Source organism: Cynocephalus volans, chromosome 16, assembly GCF_027409185.1.
Source record: "Cynocephalus volans isolate mCynVol1 chromosome 16, mCynVol1.pri, whole genome shotgun sequence".
Taxonomy (NCBI): Eukaryota; Metazoa; Chordata; class Mammalia; order Dermoptera; family Cynocephalidae; genus Cynocephalus; species Cynocephalus volans.
In genome coordinates, this window is record NC_084475.1 from 32,272,206 (window position 1) to 32,290,135 (window position 17,930).

Consider the following 17,930-nt stretch of genomic DNA (forward strand, 5'->3'; position numbering starts at 1 on the left):
GTATCCAGGCACTCCACCTACCAAGCCTCACCCTCAAAGACCTGCCATAGCTTTTCCTAACTGGATTGTTTTTAAATAAGGTAGTTCTTCATTTGAGTGGCCAAAAGCATGTTCATAATTCTTTACATACCATTATTTAGTCGTGACCCAAAAGTATGAGCACACAATTATTTTCTCTAAATGTGTAGAAAATAACATGAAAAAAACATAAGAGTTTATGTAAATATACGGCAAATTTATTTCAAAACCTTGTTCAACTGAAATAGCCAGAAAATTGCTCCAGTTCTCTTTCTCCTCTACATTCCCCTAATACTTAACGTGTACAGTTTGGGCATGTAGCCACTTCTACCTCGGATCAGAGTTCAATTGGCAAGCATTTGTTAACGTCCTGCATATATGTCTCTCCTGCCTCCTCTCCTGGACTCTCAGCTCTGTGAGCCTACATCAACACAACCCCAGCTAAATGCAGTCACTGAAACGGTCACACATTGTCTGATAAACTAAAATATATATTTCATTAGACATTAAAAAAAAAAAAAAAAAAAACAACTCAGCCAAAAATCAATACCTTCAACCCTTCAATGATCCAGGTGTTTTACTTTCATTCTTCTTCTCTCATAGGATAAAAAAAAAGCACTAACTGCCTCATTTCTCCATCTGACCAGGAACTTTTCAAAGGCAGAAACTATGCCTCCAGTTTGTCTTCTGCACATGGCAATCATAGTGAAGACTTCCAGGGTGCCCACTTCGTTCTCTTCCACCTACAAACAGCCTTCAAGCCCTCAGCCACGTCCTGCCTTGCACCCGCTTGGAGGAAGGCCACCCGTGCAGGCCACACCACCTGGCCTCGCATCCTCGTTCCATCCAATGCTCCTTCAGTCCTCCAATGCTCTCCCTCCTCTTCGGGTGTTCTCTGGCACTGATTTTGTCCTTCTGTTTGTAAGCTTAATGCCAGAGTCTCTATCATTTTGTTTACCATCTAAAGTCAAAAGAACTCGAGGCAGCACTTTTTGGGGGGGACAAAAACCCCACTGTATTTTAATCACCTTTGTCCTCCACTTCCCTCCTCATATAGTGCCTTGCACCCAACTGGCACTTGATAAATGTTAAATTTAACTAAATTACCTTCTTTTTCCCCACTGGCAGTTTTTTCCTAAATGCATGTCATTCTGCACCTTTTAAAATAATCTCCACATTACTTATCTAAGTTGTACTCACCCAGATCAGCTCATGTTTCACCCGTTCTCTAAAGGCTTCTCCAAACATCCCATGTGTCTACTATGTTACAGGACCCCAGTATCATTCACGGGGACATGTTGCCTCGTAAAGGTATTGTTATTCGTCTTTTTATGGATAAGACGACTCTGACTTGCCAATGAGATTGCGAGACTTTGAAGAGACCAGCTTCAGGCCTCTTTGTAGCCCTGGCACCTAGCTCAGTCCCCCACACATGGTGGGGACGCACTAAAAAATCCTGATATTACTGATAATACAATATTTCTTTGACAGTTACTCCCTGGTTCCAAAACAATAGACCCCTTTTATCTAAAAGTAAAAGTTCAAATTTCTCAGTACTCAAGACCTCCATAAACTAGCATCAGCCTAACTTTACACACTACTGTGCAACACCATCCAGGAAAATCTTCACGCATAACACTAGCCTATTTAGTGAGACATCTAAAACCCTAGTAGCTCAGCTTTACTAATTAATTAACACACACATACACAGTCCTGTCTCATTTGTCTCTACATATTTAAACTCTGCTCATCCTTCTATGCCAAACCCCTGCCTATCTTCTCTATGTGAAGACATCCCTAATCACCCTGGCTCGAAGTAATTTCTACCACTGCCTCTAAATTCTGACAGCATAGAGGCCAATGCCATTTATGTCACTTAACAACTCAAGACAATAAAAGATTTTTTAAATATATGCCAAAACCCTTTAATCAGAGCATATCTTCTAAATTTCCCACAATGACTAGATATTTCTTGTACTTAGTAGGTACTCAAACAGGTTATAACAAATGTCAACACCAATTTTATAAACTAATGAATTTTGGTACTATATTCTTCCAGATAAGGTCTCAATCTTCAGATTTTAAAATGAAACCAGAATAAATGAAAAAGTAAGCTGCTTAGAATCTTTCATTTGGACACTTTAGGCAGCAATAATCTAAAATGAGAAGGATATTTTGATGATCAAATTTAGAGCTTGGTACCTCCATATGAACAGTCTGCATTTATTTTTATTGTTGGTCTTTTTTTAATTCTTAGTATTATGAATTAGAAATGGGCTCAAATATAACTACCACTAAACTTTCCCTAGTGAACTCAAACTATTTAGTCATATGTCCATATATTAAAGCTTTTAATGAGTTAAGTCTACACATATAGAGTTCCCATATTTTCTTTATCTGCCTGCCTTCTACTATTAACATTTTTCATAACCACAGAATTTATTAAAACTAAGAAATTAACATCAGTACATTACTATTAACCAAAGTATGGAATTTATTCAGATTTCCCTAGTTGTTCCACTAATGCCATTTTTCTGTCCCAGAATTCAAACCAGGATACCACCTCATATTTAGAGAGGTTTTATTTTTCAATTGTTATTATACCAAAACTACAAAAGTCCTTTCAAAGATCTTATAAATGGCAATAAATTACAGGCATACTGTGTAACAGAGAACATGACTTGAATTTAGGAGAGAAAAGAAAATGAGGGGGGACTCCACAAAACTATTTTACAAATCATCCATTATATATACAAAATATCAAACAAAAAAAAAGGAGACTCAGTAGAGCATCCCATAGAAGCAATTTTTAATCAAGTGTTTTAAAATATAAAACTATAAAACGAGATTAAATATGTCACCAAATGGTATATGATAAAAATGTAAGACAGATATACTGAAATGCCATAGTAGGTTTTAAAATGTTTACATCAATAAAACAGACCACTTTCTGTACTTAGTGGTCATTTTTAAGTTTCTTTGTAAGTTCTAATCTTAGGAACTATCCTAGAACTAGAGTGACATACGTACTTAAAATTGATAATAATTAGTCATTAACACATATTAGAGACCACCTTCTTTAAATAAAAACAATATATATCACCACTGGCTAAACTGAACTTCACCCTTTTCCCATTAAAAACAAATGGCTTTAATTTATCAAATTTCAAATAACGTTCAAGAATTCAATTAAAAAAAAAAGAATTTCTATAAAGTCTTCTTTATCAGCAGAGGAAAGCTCAAAGCAAATGCCCTCGAAAAGGAGTCAGTTAGATTTCTCTGGCTATTATTCAAGGAGCTGAGAATAGCACAATCTAATGGACTCCCTACAGTACGGTGGAAGCCTGTTAATGTTTCCCAATAGCCTTGACACTGTCCTCTGATCTCCGTCCCATCTGTGTTAATTACAGAGCAATTAACCCGTAAAGTTTTACTACTTTATACTATAGTCACACTAAGAAACATAAAACCTCTTGCTTTTTAAACACCAAGAGAAGGGAAATGTGTATTAAGAGTACACAGATCAACACAGATTCGTTACTAAAATAATTTAAGATAAATTACCACTCTAGATAATGACAAACCAGCAAGTTAAAAAATATTGACCTTAGAAGAAAAAAAAAAAAAAGGCAAAAAATCAATCAAGCCAAAGAATCAAAGAGGAGGGTACAGACTGCAGTAGCAATTAAAAATGAAAATTAATGTACTCTAAACCATGACTGCGAAAACTACGTGTCATCAAAAAATTCTTCTCACTGATCTTCCTAGGCTGTTCCTGAGTGTCTTATTTCATTAAAAATAACAAAAAAAACAAAAACAAAAACAAAAAAACCCATAACTCTCTTATCTGAAACCACAATACAAAATAAACTGTTTTCTATATAATATACTATTATATTATACCATTATATAAATATACTATTTCTTCTTTCTGTTATGGGCTATTCAAGAGAATAAATATTAACATGCAGTGAACTTTAAACTTAGGCAAGTACTCCTTTAAGATAATTAATTTAATTCTGAAAAATAGCCAGTATGTCTGAATGAAGTAGTAGACACAGCCTCAATTCTGTTAGCAGCTTGGCTTGTGAATTCAGCAATGAGGTAGTAGACACAGTCTCAGTTATGTTAGTAGCTTTTTGATGAATTTTCTGTATTTCCTTGCAGTTTCAAGTTTGGCACAAAGGGCAGAAAAGGACCACTAGAGAATACAGTTCACAGGAAAGGTCTTTCGAAATGTCTCTTAGCAAAAAGTGGAATTCTTTTTAATCAAACTGCTTGATCACGAAAGGCTGACTGGTCAATGACCAAGCAGGAGCTGGTGAGGGTAGAGCTGCAGCCCCCCATGTCCCTAGCTATTCTGACATCTCCAACTGGAAGCCAAGCAGAGGTTTTCTTGCTCACCACCTCTCATCTCTACTATGCTCTCAAGAGCAGAAGGAAGAATCCTCAAAAACTATGCATCTTCCTTAGAAGCAATAACATCCCAGTAGCAAACAGCACACCTAGTGTCCACATCATGGTTTCTAAAAAAAAAAAAACCAAAGTACAAGGTAAGCCCACTACATCTTGTGCCAGAAAGCAAGAAAGCTATGTAGACTAATGGGTAGTGTCCAAAAGACAACAAGCCAAATTGAAGAGGTCCCCACTGGCAAAATGTGAGACAATTTCAGCATCATAAAGAATAGTGACTCTAATAGATTATAGCACATTTTTTAAAGTTTCCAGGAGTGGAATACTTGCTACTTCAAGAAAACAGGTGGAGCTGTGGTACATTCTGGGGTCAAGGACTAGAGAATAGTTCCCAGGCTAGGGCAAGCTCTTGAACTCAGGGCAGGTTGGCTCACACCCAACTCTACAACCACCCTTCCACCAGCTGGCCAAGCTGGGTGCACTGAGCATATGTGCCTGATCAAGCCAGGAGACACCATTCTAGGAGAACAGAGAGGACCCCGGCAGACCATGAGAGAAGCCAGTAAAGAAGAGGCAACAGATTGCAATGGAGCAGCAAGTACAGCAGGGAGCCCAGGACTGCACTGGTATCTGCACTCCTTGGCTTGTGAAGACACTGTTTAGTAAGGACACTTCTGCTGACCTGGCTCCTCTCTGCGGGGGATGGACTGAGTCTGAGAAAGGAGGTCCTGGGTGACATACAGGAAGCATCACAATGAAGTGGTGTCAGAGCCACCCAGCTGGAATCCTTTCCATCTATGTGAGCAAGAGCCAGTCACTGAACATTTCTGAGCTTCCGTTTCTTCACATAAAAAGCAGTTAACAGTTATAAAATCTACCTACCAAGGTTGCTGGGAGAATTATATGAGATTATGAATATAAAATACTTAGCACTGTGCTTGGCAAATAATAAACACTCAATAAATGATGGCTGCTATTATTCGAAAAAGGTATCCAGAAGTCCATATTCGCAAACATGCACACACACACAGAGAAAGAGACGGACAACAGGAAAAGCTTTTCTTTGCAGAATAATACTAATTTAAAAAAAAATAACTTAAAATTTACCACTTCACCACTCCAAATGTATTTATTATCCAGGACGGACCAACTGATAGATGCTAAAATCACTGGGTAAAAAGTTGTTGGGGAACAGGTTATTTGATGTCAAAGAATCATCCCACAGACTACCTAGCTTCACCAATAATCAATACAATTGGAAATACACAGCATCACGTTGGCAGTATTCCTACTATAGATACTTACACTGAATCTAAACATTAGAAAGCAATCAGAAACAATCAGACAAATCCAGACTGTGGAAGATTCCACGAGACTGGCCTGGAATCTTCAAAATGCCAATATCATAAAGTAAAATGATTTGGGGACCATTCTACATCACAGAGGAGTAAAGAGATATGACAACAACTTTTGAATATGAATCCTGGATTAGACGAAAAATGCTATGAAGAAAAAGTGCTGTCACAGACATTTTGTGGACTCCTAGAGAAACATGATTATGAACTGCACCACAGAGATGTGTTAATGGTATTATACAGGAAGGTGCTCTTGTTCATAGAAGACACGCACTGAGAATTAAGGGGTGAAACATCATGACCACCTCTTATTTTCAAACAGTTCAGCACGCTCAAAGAAATTTATGTGTATCTGTTGTGTATGTGCAGAGATATAAAGCTAAATGATGAGTATACAGGGTTTGTTTATTATTTATCCAACTTCCCTGTAATTGTGGGACGGAGAAAATTAGATGTGCCCTTTTTGCCAAAATACGGGAGTTCTTCAACAAACATCTCTATAGCAAAAGCTAACGGTTAGTGAATGTATGTAAAGAAACAAGAATAAAATGAACAAAGGGAGAAACTTTTCAAGCTAAGCTTATCTGCAACTCATACCCAATGTCTTAAAACATGGGATTTATTGCAGGGGAAAGACAAGCATTTAGAGCAGCAACCCAAGAAAGATTATCATTGAAATGGTAAGTTCCTCATGCTAAACAAATCACAGATCTCTGTAGTTCTTGAGCTCTCTCAACTGGTCTTAAGGGCCAGCCCGTGGCCCACTTGGGAGAGCGTGGTGCTGACAACACCAAGTCAAGGGTTAAGCTCCCCTTACCAGTCATCTTTTTAAAAAATAAATAAATAAATAAACTGGTCTTAAAAAGACAGGTAACAAGCAAAGCAAGCAAATCCCATGAGACCTGTGCCAAGGGCTCCATTGTCCTAACTTGTAGTTTAACTCTCTAAGTAATAATGGCAAGAAAAGGAAGGGGGGAGGGATTCAAAAAACCTGATTTATTGATTTTCCCATATTGGTGATCCTGTTAGCATTTTTTTTTTGAGTTGACCCATAGTTTACTAGGACAGTTACTTCTAAGCAAATTAATTATGGAAATACAATTTCCTGGAGGCTTGTTTAAGCTATTTAAGGAAAAATTTTAGAGACTTTAACATCTTACTGAAACCAAAGCTTCTATTTCATAAGTTTTAGTCATTAAAGTCACCCAGCTAAGGGATTTCTTTAGTTACTTCAGAATACTTTTAAAAAGTAAAGCTGTATTTAAAAAGCCCAGGTACTTTAGGTTCTTCAGTAACTTGCATTTGATCTTAGAACTTTACAGGTGAAATGAACCTCAGATGTCATCTAGATAGGTTGCTTTCTAATATTTTGACCATAACTTCTGCATAGAATATACACGGAAATGAAAATAAAGTTTATCAAACAATACCAAACACTACTATGTGCAACACAGTCTAATATTTTCTATTTTCTATCTTTTTTTAATTAAAAATGCTGCCTATGGCCCACTGAATTGATCTCACTATATGCTCAGGAGTCTTCTGAGCCACAATTTGAAGAACACTGTTCCAGGCCAACACCCACACATGTGAGGTCCAAGGTGAGAGTTAGCGGGAGACAGTATCAGCATCAAGAAATGGAGCACAAGTCCCCACAATCCAGGCCAGTGATGTCCCTGCTGCCCCCTCAGGACCTTTTCTCAACTAGGGAGGTTGTACCATAGGAGTTAAGCAATCGTTCATTCATATGAGCGAATGGCGGCAGCTACTCTGGGGAGTACCATGCAGAGAGTTGGCAGAAGAAAATCAGAGGCAAGAGAAAAGCAGTTGCAAAGATCCCGAATCCAGGTGCCTGCTGTGACCAGTGAAGAAAAAGGGAACCTGGTGTGAATACAGCGTGCAAGGGGGAAGTCGGGTGGAATATGAGTATTCTGGGAGTCAGTGCACACTGAGGGGTTTCAACTTTTATTGAAGAATAATGATAGCTCTAGGCTGTGGTCGGTTTTTTGGTTTGGTTTGGTTTTGTAAACTGAACTTTTAGTTTGTCTTTAAGTTTTATAATATGGATCATAATCATTTGTTGGTTACATGTGCTGCAAATACCTTCTCCCATTTTCTGGCTTGTCTTCTCATTAAGGTATCTTTTGATAAAGAGATGTTTTTCATTTCAAGTGAGTAATAAATACTATCAATCTTTTCTCTTACATTTTGAGCTTTCTGTGACCCATCTAAAAAATTCCACTCTGCCCCATACCAAACTTCTTCCTGTTTTGCTTTTTTCGGGGTTTTTTTTTTGTAAGTTTTGAAGTTGTCTTTTTATGTTTCTAGGATCTACTTCTGCATATTAAGAAATGTATGAATCCAATTTCATTTTTTCACAAGAATAACTATTCTCCCAGTAATATTTGCTGGTGTCCATCTTTCTCCCCACTGATCTCCTTGCCCACTCTAACATATATGAGTGGATCTGCTTCTGAGTACTTTTTTCTATTTTGCTGGCCTACATAAAGACTAAGAAATATTTTTAAGCTAGAATATAAAAAATTTAAATTTTTTCTACAGAGCAGAATACTATGTAAAGATTGGATCCGAGAGTAGCAAGAATAAAAGGCAGGAAACCAGCTAGGAGGTAATGCAGGGGTTGAAACCAAAAAATAATGATGATCTGGATCAGGGTTGTGGCAGTACAGGTTGCAGAATAGGAGGAGTTGAGATATATTTTGGAGACAGAACTGAAAAGACATGGTTATGGAAGGGAAGAGAGGTGAGAATAACTGGAGGAATTGGTTGTACCATTTACTCAGATGGAAAAAAGAAAGGAAGAATGGCCATATACATACAATTTTGTCTTAGAAACTTTTTTTTCACATTACAAGAGCTGCACGTTAAATGAAGACAAGCAGAGTGGCAAGAAAAAATAAGTCAAGCATAATCCTATCAGCCAAAGAAAATTACTAGTATAATGTTGGTGCATCTATCCAGTAGTTTTTCAATGGCTCTGGGTCAACATCTCTCTGATTCTACGGCCTCCCTAGTATCCCAGTCCCACATCACAAGATGGCCGCCACAGCTCCACAACACCTCACATCCTCACATAACAGCGTTAAAATGCAGAAAGGAGGACAATTCCCCCTCCACGGGTCTTTCTGTTAAAGAGAAAAACACATTTCCTTATATCTATTCATTAACCTGGATAAAGTTGCATGCCCACAGTTCAACTGTAAGGAAGGCTGGAAAGAACACCTGGAATGTTTTAGCCCCCATAGTAGAAGGTAGGCTCTGCCTGTAAGAGAGAACCAACCATCAACAAAGCCTGCCTTGACACCTACATTTACTCATAGGCCATACTGAAACTATTAGCTGAAAGAAACCTAAAAACAACCTCTGAGCTTTCAATCCAAGTAGATGGCAACTTAAACTATTTTTTCCCCTCAACAGTTTCTTCTCCCAGATATTAATTTGTGCAGAGCTCTGTCTACAAATTGCTATGGTCAACCCAGAAACACCCTGGGGAAATAAAAAATACCAAATGACTGCCACTTTGCTTCAGGACCACACTGGCACTGCCCTTGTTGGTCACAAAAGAGAAGCTGGGCCAAGACAAATGCTACCCTTTGTTATGACCCTACCAAGGGGGGAAAAAAAAAGCATGAGAATCACAAGGGGCAGACTAGCCATGAAGCTGCATTAAAAAACGTTCAAGAATGTGTCATTTCTAGTTTTTCTTAAGAGGTTTGTGTGTGCAGGTTTAGCTCTAACTCTTTATTAGGTCAACGTCATTTTTTAAGATTGTAATATTACTATAGCCCATGAAGTGGTTGTTACTCTTAAGTAGGATAGACGATATCTCAAGCTGGAGAAATGAAAGCAGAGAAAATACATAGCTTATCATAAGGCAATGAAATAACTTCAAAGACAGGACCCCCCAAAACATACTGGCAATCCCTCTGGGTTCTAACTTACTACCTCGACTCTGACTGGCCACTGGCCTAGTAAGGGACCTTTGTTGTCCTCTGTTACCAATCATCCCCTCTTCCTCACCTACTGCTGCCTGCAATTAGCTTACCACCAATAGTTCTTAATCAAGAAACCCTCCCACCCCAACCCCCTGGACAATACTTAGAAACGAATTCATTATAAACTCCCGACTTCCAGTTTTTTGAACAATCATCCAGCAATGTCTCCTTATAATGCTATAGACAAATACCTTATGTTCTATATGCACCCCACAAAATATTTTACTATTTCATATCAGGATCTCACATAATCCTACCTATTCGCATAAAGCATAGGTTCAAACCTTTTTTTTTTTTTTTTTTTGCATCAGTCCTGGGACCTTCTGTGAATCTGAAAACCACAAACGCCTGTCTCCAAAACCCAACACACATACATACAATTCTGCAAACATTTCAGGGAGCTAATGAATAGCCCAGTGGCCAACCATTAAATCCTAGAACCACCAAGGACCTAGGTTTAAAACACTTGCCTCAGTAGTGGTGTTTATGACAACTTTTGGTTCTTATACATAAGAGTAAGAAACAACAAATAGGAAGAAACACAGCAGGAGTCAAGAGTATCCAACTTATCTACAGAACTAATATAATACAATTTAGGCTAGCCAATTTAGTATGTGCATCAGGCACGCCCTATTTCCATTTTCCTCACAACCTTGAGCTCTGGACACAAAACAATGGACAATTCCTATCAGTGGATCTCAGAAAAAGAGAATATTGATCCCAGTGTAAAAGAAAGAAGAACAAGAGGTCAAGAGAACAAATAAGGGTCAGTGTAGCATCGTGGTTAAATGTGTGACCTCTGAAGTCAGTCAAAGTCTGGATCCCAGTTCTGCACTTTCTCCTTGTGTGGCCTTCAGAAAACTACTTACCCCTTCAGATCCTTGGTTTTATTACTTGTAAAGTTGGGACAATAATATTTCCTTCCACATGGGGTTGATGAAAACATTAAATAAAATAATGCATGTAAATTCTTAACAGTACTTGACACAAAGCAAATACTCAATAAACATTTGCTATTTTTAGTTAACCATTTCAGGGGAAAGAATATAGGCCTAGGGTTATGACATACAGAAATACCTGTGAAATAAAAGGATCCCAAGGTTTAATATAAAAATTTCATAATGATCAAAACAAACAGGCATACAAAATTATACAATGTGAGACTAGATACTACTTTAGTGGCTATCAGTTCTAGTCTTGCATTCTACAGATGAGAAAACTTAAATGAAATTCTTAAAAGCATACTACAAGTGACACCCAGGATTGTGTGTTTTCTACCTGTCCATGCTTCCTCTCAATCTTGGCTCAAAACTGTGAAGGGAAAATCCAAATGAAAAAATGGCTCAAAATACAGTATTTGTTCATTTAACAAATATTTATTGAACAATATTGTAAACAAATTATCACACGTTTATTGAACAAATAGTTACTGAATATTTATTGTACAGATATTTATTGAAAATGATGAGCTACCTGCTGTCCTAGGCACCACAGCTGTAAAAGAGAACGAGATCTCACCAGCTAATGAAAGTAACACAAAAAAAATCAGTAAGGGCTATGAAGACAATAAAACAGGCTAACTGGACACAGAATAAATTGGATAAATCCCTGCCAGCCAGGGAAGTCCTTCTCAGGAGACTACATCTGTGCTGAGACTTTGAAGAGGAACATGAGGAAGACAAAGTCAGGACATGAAGGAAGGGCACTCCAGAAGAGCTGATACATAAACTCGTAGTGAAGAACGGGCTCAGATGCCCCAGGGACAGAAGAAAGAGGCCAATGTGACTTAGGACAGTTAAATGAAGATAGTAAGTGGTACATGATGTCAGAAAGGTGGGTGAAGGGTCAGCTCACACAGTCTTGTAGGCCACAGTTGGAAATTCAGACTTTTTTCTAAGCAAAAGGGGAAGCCATCAGAAAATTGTAAGCAAGGAAGCAATAGGATCCAATTTATACTTTAGAAAAAGATCACTCTGGCTGCTGTGTGCAGAATGAAGTACATACCAAAAGACAAATGCAGAAACAAGAAACCCTATCAGAAGGGGACTATAAGAGACTAGCTGAAGGAGTGCCTTAGACCAGGGAGAGATGGAAGATGCACTCACCCTTAAGAGAACAGTTAGGAGGCAGAATAGATATCATTTTGAGGAGAGAAAGTTTTTATATCGCGCTTGAATCATTTCCCGTGATCCATCAGCCAGACTTTAGGATACTGACAATAAAGACCTGAGGGTCTAAGGAGTACAGACTAGAAAGGGCAAGCAAGAACAGGAAAGAACAAGTGCAAAATGGAATGGAGAATATCAATAATGAAAGCTACAGTAATCAAGACAGTGTGAGACTGGTGAAAGAAGAGACCAACAGTTTAATGGAACAGAACACAGTCTAGAAACAGACCCACACACATACAGTTGAGATTTCCAACAACTGTGCAAAGGCAATTCAATGGAGGAAGAACAGTCTTTTCAACAAATGGTGCTGGAACAAATGAATCAGATATCCATCTGAAAAAAAAAAAAAAAAAAAAAAAAAACAAAGGAAAGAAAAAAAAAGAAACAACCCAAACCTCACACCACAAACAAAAATTAAACTGGATCATGGGTGCTGGGAAAATAGAATAAGTTTGGTCAGGGCCCTCATCTCGGGTCCAGTTGGGTGTGGTTCAACAACCTTTGTAAACAAATTTTGTGTGTGTGTGTGTGTGTGTAGTTAGTGTGTGTGCGTGTGTGTGTGTGTGTGTGTGTGTGGTTAGTGTGCATGTGCACCAATGTATCTTTTTAGTTTTGTTGCTATTCTGGTGTTCAAGGGAGGGAGGGAAGGAGGGAGGGAGAGAGAGGGTGAGAGAGAGGGGGAGAGGGAGAGGGAGAGGGAGGGAGGGAGGGAGAGGGGGAGAGAGAGAGAGAGAGAGAGAGAGAGAGAGAGAGAGAGAGAGAGAGAGAGAGAGAGAGATTTGGTGCAGCAGGCGGGCAGGCGTTGGCCTCGGGCGTCTGCCCAGTGCAGCCATGCTTTCCAACCTAAGGCTCCAAGGACCTTTTGGCTGGTTACCTGGCTCATAGACCTGCGGCGAAGGGGTCTGGTGACCCAGACTGGCAGCGTATGAAGGGTTTGTGACCCAGTCTGTGAATGGGCTTATAGGGCCCTAGCTCAACAATCGGCCCAGTCGGTGCAGGACTACCAGCATGTAAAAGAGCCCAATAACTGGCGTGGTCGTGTAGTTTACAACGGGCATCACAAACAGGATTAAGAGGTAGACAATTGGCACTGTGAAGATTCCAGGCCTTAGCCTAGCCAGACAATGGGCCTAAACATAAAACTTCTAGAAGAAAGGCAACAATTACTTAGAGACAACAACAAAACTAAGATCCATAAAGGAAAAAAATTCAAAAATTAAACTTCATCAATATTAAACACTTCTCTTCAAAAGGCACTGTTTAAAAAAACATGAAAAAACGAACTACAGACTGGGAGACTATATTTGCAAAATACTTAAAGGAGTTATATCCAGAATATTAAAAAACTCTCAAAACTCAAAAAATAAAAGTAAAAAAAACCTGACTCAAGAAAAATAAATGAGGCAAAGATCTGAACAGATACTTTATCAAAGAAGACACAGAGATGGCAAATAAGCACAGAGGACACTAAACATCATTAGTTATTATGGAAATGTAAAAACGCAATGAGTACCACCACCTATGAGGATAGCTAAAAGAACCCCAAAAGCTTACAATTCCATGTGCTGACTAGGATGAAGAGCGAAGGTTCTCTAACACATATTAGTAAGACTTTGGAAAACAGTATGTCAGTTACTTTGAAAGTTAAACATACATTTACCACATAACTCAGCAAACCCTTTCATTTCACCCAAAAGAAATGAAAATTTATATTTGCTTGTAAAAATCTGTACATGAATATTTCTTGTGGCTTTTATTCACAATGGCCCCAAATCGGAGATAACTTAACTATCCTTCAAGGAGTAAATGAATATACAAACCATTACATCCATACAGTGGAACATCACTCAGCAAAACAAAAGGATCTAACTATTAATATGGGCAATTACATGGACAAATCTGAAAGCCTTATATCAAATGAAAGAAGAAAACTCAAAAGGCTATATAATGTATAATTCCATTTACATGACATTCTCAAAAAGGCTCACTTTGGAAGAAAAAACATTTTCAGGGGTTGCCAGGGGATGGAATAGGGAGAAGAACTGACTACAAGGGGAACAAGAGGATTGAGGGCAGGGGAGAACTATTCTGTATCTTGACAGTGATGATATAGTTACATGACTATTCAATTGTGAAAATTCAGGAGGGCAAATTTTACTTTATGTAAACTATACCTCAATAAATCTGACTTAAAGGAATATAAAATATCGATAATGAATGTATATTTCTGGGTTCCTAATTCCACATCTGAAAATATATCTGCAAATATAAAAAAGGTACAAATCTGTAAATGTACGCAGCCTCATTTTTATCATGTCTTCTATTAGTTTCTTTACTGTTATCCTTGGAAACTAGTTTACTTATTGCAATTAAAATGTATTAGTTAAAAGTTGACTATGTGTAGTAAAATGTAAAACCAGGCACTTACAACTACCAAACCCTTAAAAACATGATTTAAATGTAATTTGAGGATCATTTCAGAACACATTTCAAAGAAGTTTCAAATATCAATCAAAATGAAAATAAAATGTGTCCCTTTAATAGGATTTGGGGAAAGTACTCACCCTGAATAAGTAGATATAATCATTAAGTCATTCTTACTATTCATTAAGGGGTTCTAACCTTTTCACAAAGGTCCTTAGGAGACCACAAACGTATTTTTGGGTAGAATTCCCAAACTGATTTCCTAGGGAGCTTTGAGAACACACAACAAAAGTCCTGAAAACTTCACCTAGTGCTTGACAGTCAGGTGCAGTCATTAACCCTTTCAGTTGCCTGTTTGGGTTGAGCCTGCCTCTCTTGATAGGCTCATGCTCACTCCCTCCTGCCCTCAGCTTTGAGGATACATGACAAGCTAGGTCCACAAGGAAAAAGGTCCCCGACTAAACTGGAGCTGGTGATGCTGCTTGCAGAAACACTACTGGGAAGAAGTCATCAGAGAATACTTAAAGAGAAAGAAAAAAAAAAACTATAAAAAAAATAATCTGCAACTCTGCAACTGCAAGCTTGCAAGGTGCCTTGAGTAGAACCCACTTTTCTGTGTAACAGTTCACCCCTGGCCCTGCACAGGCTCAGCCTGCTGTGCTCTGGTGTGGATGAAATGCACATTTGCAGATCTGGGAAACTGCTCTCTTCTCAGTGGAAGCCCAATGCCCACATGCCTTAAGCTATGTCAGATGCACCCCCTCAAACACATTTTGCAACTGTTGTAACACTACGTGCTGAACTCTAGGGGAGAGGGAGAGAAGGAAGGCTCCTCCCCAAGCAGAAAGAAAAAAAGTAGCATTTCAGATTAGTACCATTTTGGGGAGGTGAGGATTGGCCAGCTTCTAGAAATTAACTGAGTGCACACCAGAAGCACAAATTAGAAATTCTCTTCCTTACCTAGTGTTTTTTGGGAGCTCTGAAGTGAAGGCAGAGCTTAAAAATTAGATATATGAGAATCTTTGTTATGAGAGAAAGGAAATTACTGCCTCTTAGAGCCTCATCAAATTGTAGCAGGAAGATTAGATTATAACCACATCACTCAATAATGTAGTCCCCTACTCCAGGGTAAATGAACCACATGTGGGGGAGGAAAAGGTGGGGGGTGTTGAGGGGCAGGCAAGGATGGGATGTAAAACTGCTTTGGCTTTCACAACATCACAGCTTTGTGACAGCAGGTGAACAAAGCCCTAGGAGTGCAAAAACTAGAGTACATCTTCACCCAACCCCCATCCTTCAAGCTGGGTATGTGATGCAGCAGCCAGTGGCCAGCATATTTTATAAACCCTTTAAGCTCCAGGCACACTGTGCAGTAAAGACAGTAACAAAGCTGAAATAACAGTCTGTGATAAAACACAAATCTACCTTTTAGCTCATTTTTAAGTTCTTTTTGTATTACATACATTTAGAAAATAACAATAGTAATCAGTTGAGAGAAGCAGAACAAGAAAGAAGCTCACCTGTAAGTTTACTGAAAAGCATTTATTTGAAATACAATGTGAAAGCTGAGTTGTAAAAAGCTGAGCTGTTAAAGAATATATTTTACATACAGAACTCACATCAGAAAACAAGCCATGATTCTAGCATGTGACTACAATTAACCTAACTGCCCTATAAAGCCCTCTTAAAGAGCTTAAGGCCTGTGAAGTCAAATCCTGAGTTCTAAGGAAAGACACTCAAGAAAAGTGAAGGGACAGGGTTTGGCTGCAGGTAATTTTTTAAACGATTCCACGACAGGCGTGGGGGCCTAGGGAAAATGAATCGGGGAAGGAAGAAAACTCAAAAATGAGTCATCATTACCATGGGCAACTGAAGCTCCATCCTGCTGAGACCATTTGTGGAGTGGAGTAGAGTAGAAAGCTTTCTCTAAATTGTCCACCCATGAGAGAACAGTATTCCACTAACTCTGTTTCCTTGTGGGGTCCAGTGTTACCCAATGGGGCTTAACTCCCGCTCTTTCCAGGCTGTGCATATATTAGTGAAGTGTGGATCCCCACAAAGGCCCCCCACAAAGCAGTGGGGGAAAGCGAGACCTCTACAGTGTGGCTGACGGGAGGTGCTGTCAAGCCATGGGACACATGTTGTAGTGGCAATGGCTAGAGAGAAAGGGACTAAGGGGTACGACGAGGTGGGTCCTGAAAGGACAACACTGGGTCAACACTGTGGGGACAGCCACACCCCCAAAAAAGGATAACAGTAGACCCACCACACGATTAACAATACCTTTGGAAGGCCCTTTATTAGTGAACACAAAGACATGAAAATATGGCTCTTAGATACTTAATACATTTTTGCTCTTCTTATAAAAGTGTTTTTTTAAAATTTTATTTCAAGTTTTGTGTTATTGGACGCCATGTGTCCACAGGAGTATACATCATGCATTTGGGATATAAGAAAGGGGAAAACACCCTTGTTTTTATACATGCCCACATATGCAGGAGTATATCTTTCAGTTTTTTGCCTAATGGCTAATTTGTTTTAAAAGAAGACAAGAAAAATTACCACAATGGCTCACCCAAATGCCTTTGAAACTTAAATTGGCAGTTTTGAAATCTACAATAGAGAAAAGGAGGGACATGGATTTTAAAACTGTCACACTTTGCTAGATCCTCTGCCAGAATGTCAATCTGGAATATATATGTGTACACACACACACACACACACACACACACACTCTCTCTCTCTCTCTCTCTCTCTCTCTCTCTCTCAAGGTCTCAAGGGTCAATCACATGAGAAGGACAATAAAACAACATGGGAAGGGGGGACCCTGAAGGTATTGTCTTTCTCAACGAACTCAAACACATAGGATGGTAAAGGAAAAGTCTTTTAAATCATTTCTTTAGTAATACAAGTAATATTTAAATAGATTTAATAGTGCTGCTCCAAACCAATGAATTATGGGTTTAAAACCTATTAAAATGTAATGTTTTTTTCCTGAGCTGAGAGGAGAGAGATTTAAATCCACTGAATTTTAATATTTCAGCTTGAGCTGCAGGAGGTAGAGAAAGTCCAAATGAACTATTCCATCAGCACCATTCAAGCATGAACATTTTAATCAGTTTTACTTCCTTGGAGTTCTCTAACACAGTTTACGCTGTCATTCTGAAAGCACTTAACACAGAGAGTGTGAAAAACCACCAAGGCTTGTTATTGCCTTCACAATTGATGGCAAATAATTTTGCAGACTTCCCATCATTAAAATGTCACTGCTAAAAATTGAGGTTCAGCATTTCTTGTGCTAAACTGCATTTTCCCACAACACCATACATAGCCTACCTGTTTTTAAGTGTTTTTCAGAGGGAGAGGTGCTTTTTTAAAAAATACATACATTTCTATCATTTTTTTTCCCCTCAAATAGATTTAAAAAGAGGGTAGGGTGGTTTCTAAAAGAACCACATTTTGAATTTTTACAAGCCAAACATTTTCTTTTCCAATGTTCACACTAACAAAACTTTTTTTAATGGTAGTTTCTT

The 17,930-nt window shown here is 38.5% G+C and overlaps 1 protein-coding gene across 4 annotated transcripts in view; it reads right to left on the reverse strand.

Moving 5' to 3' along the window:
• TLE4 (TLE family member 4, transcriptional corepressor) overlaps positions 1–17,930 on the reverse strand; it is a 138,758-nt gene that overhangs the window by 69,124 nt on the left and 51,704 nt on the right. The window lies entirely within an intron of this gene.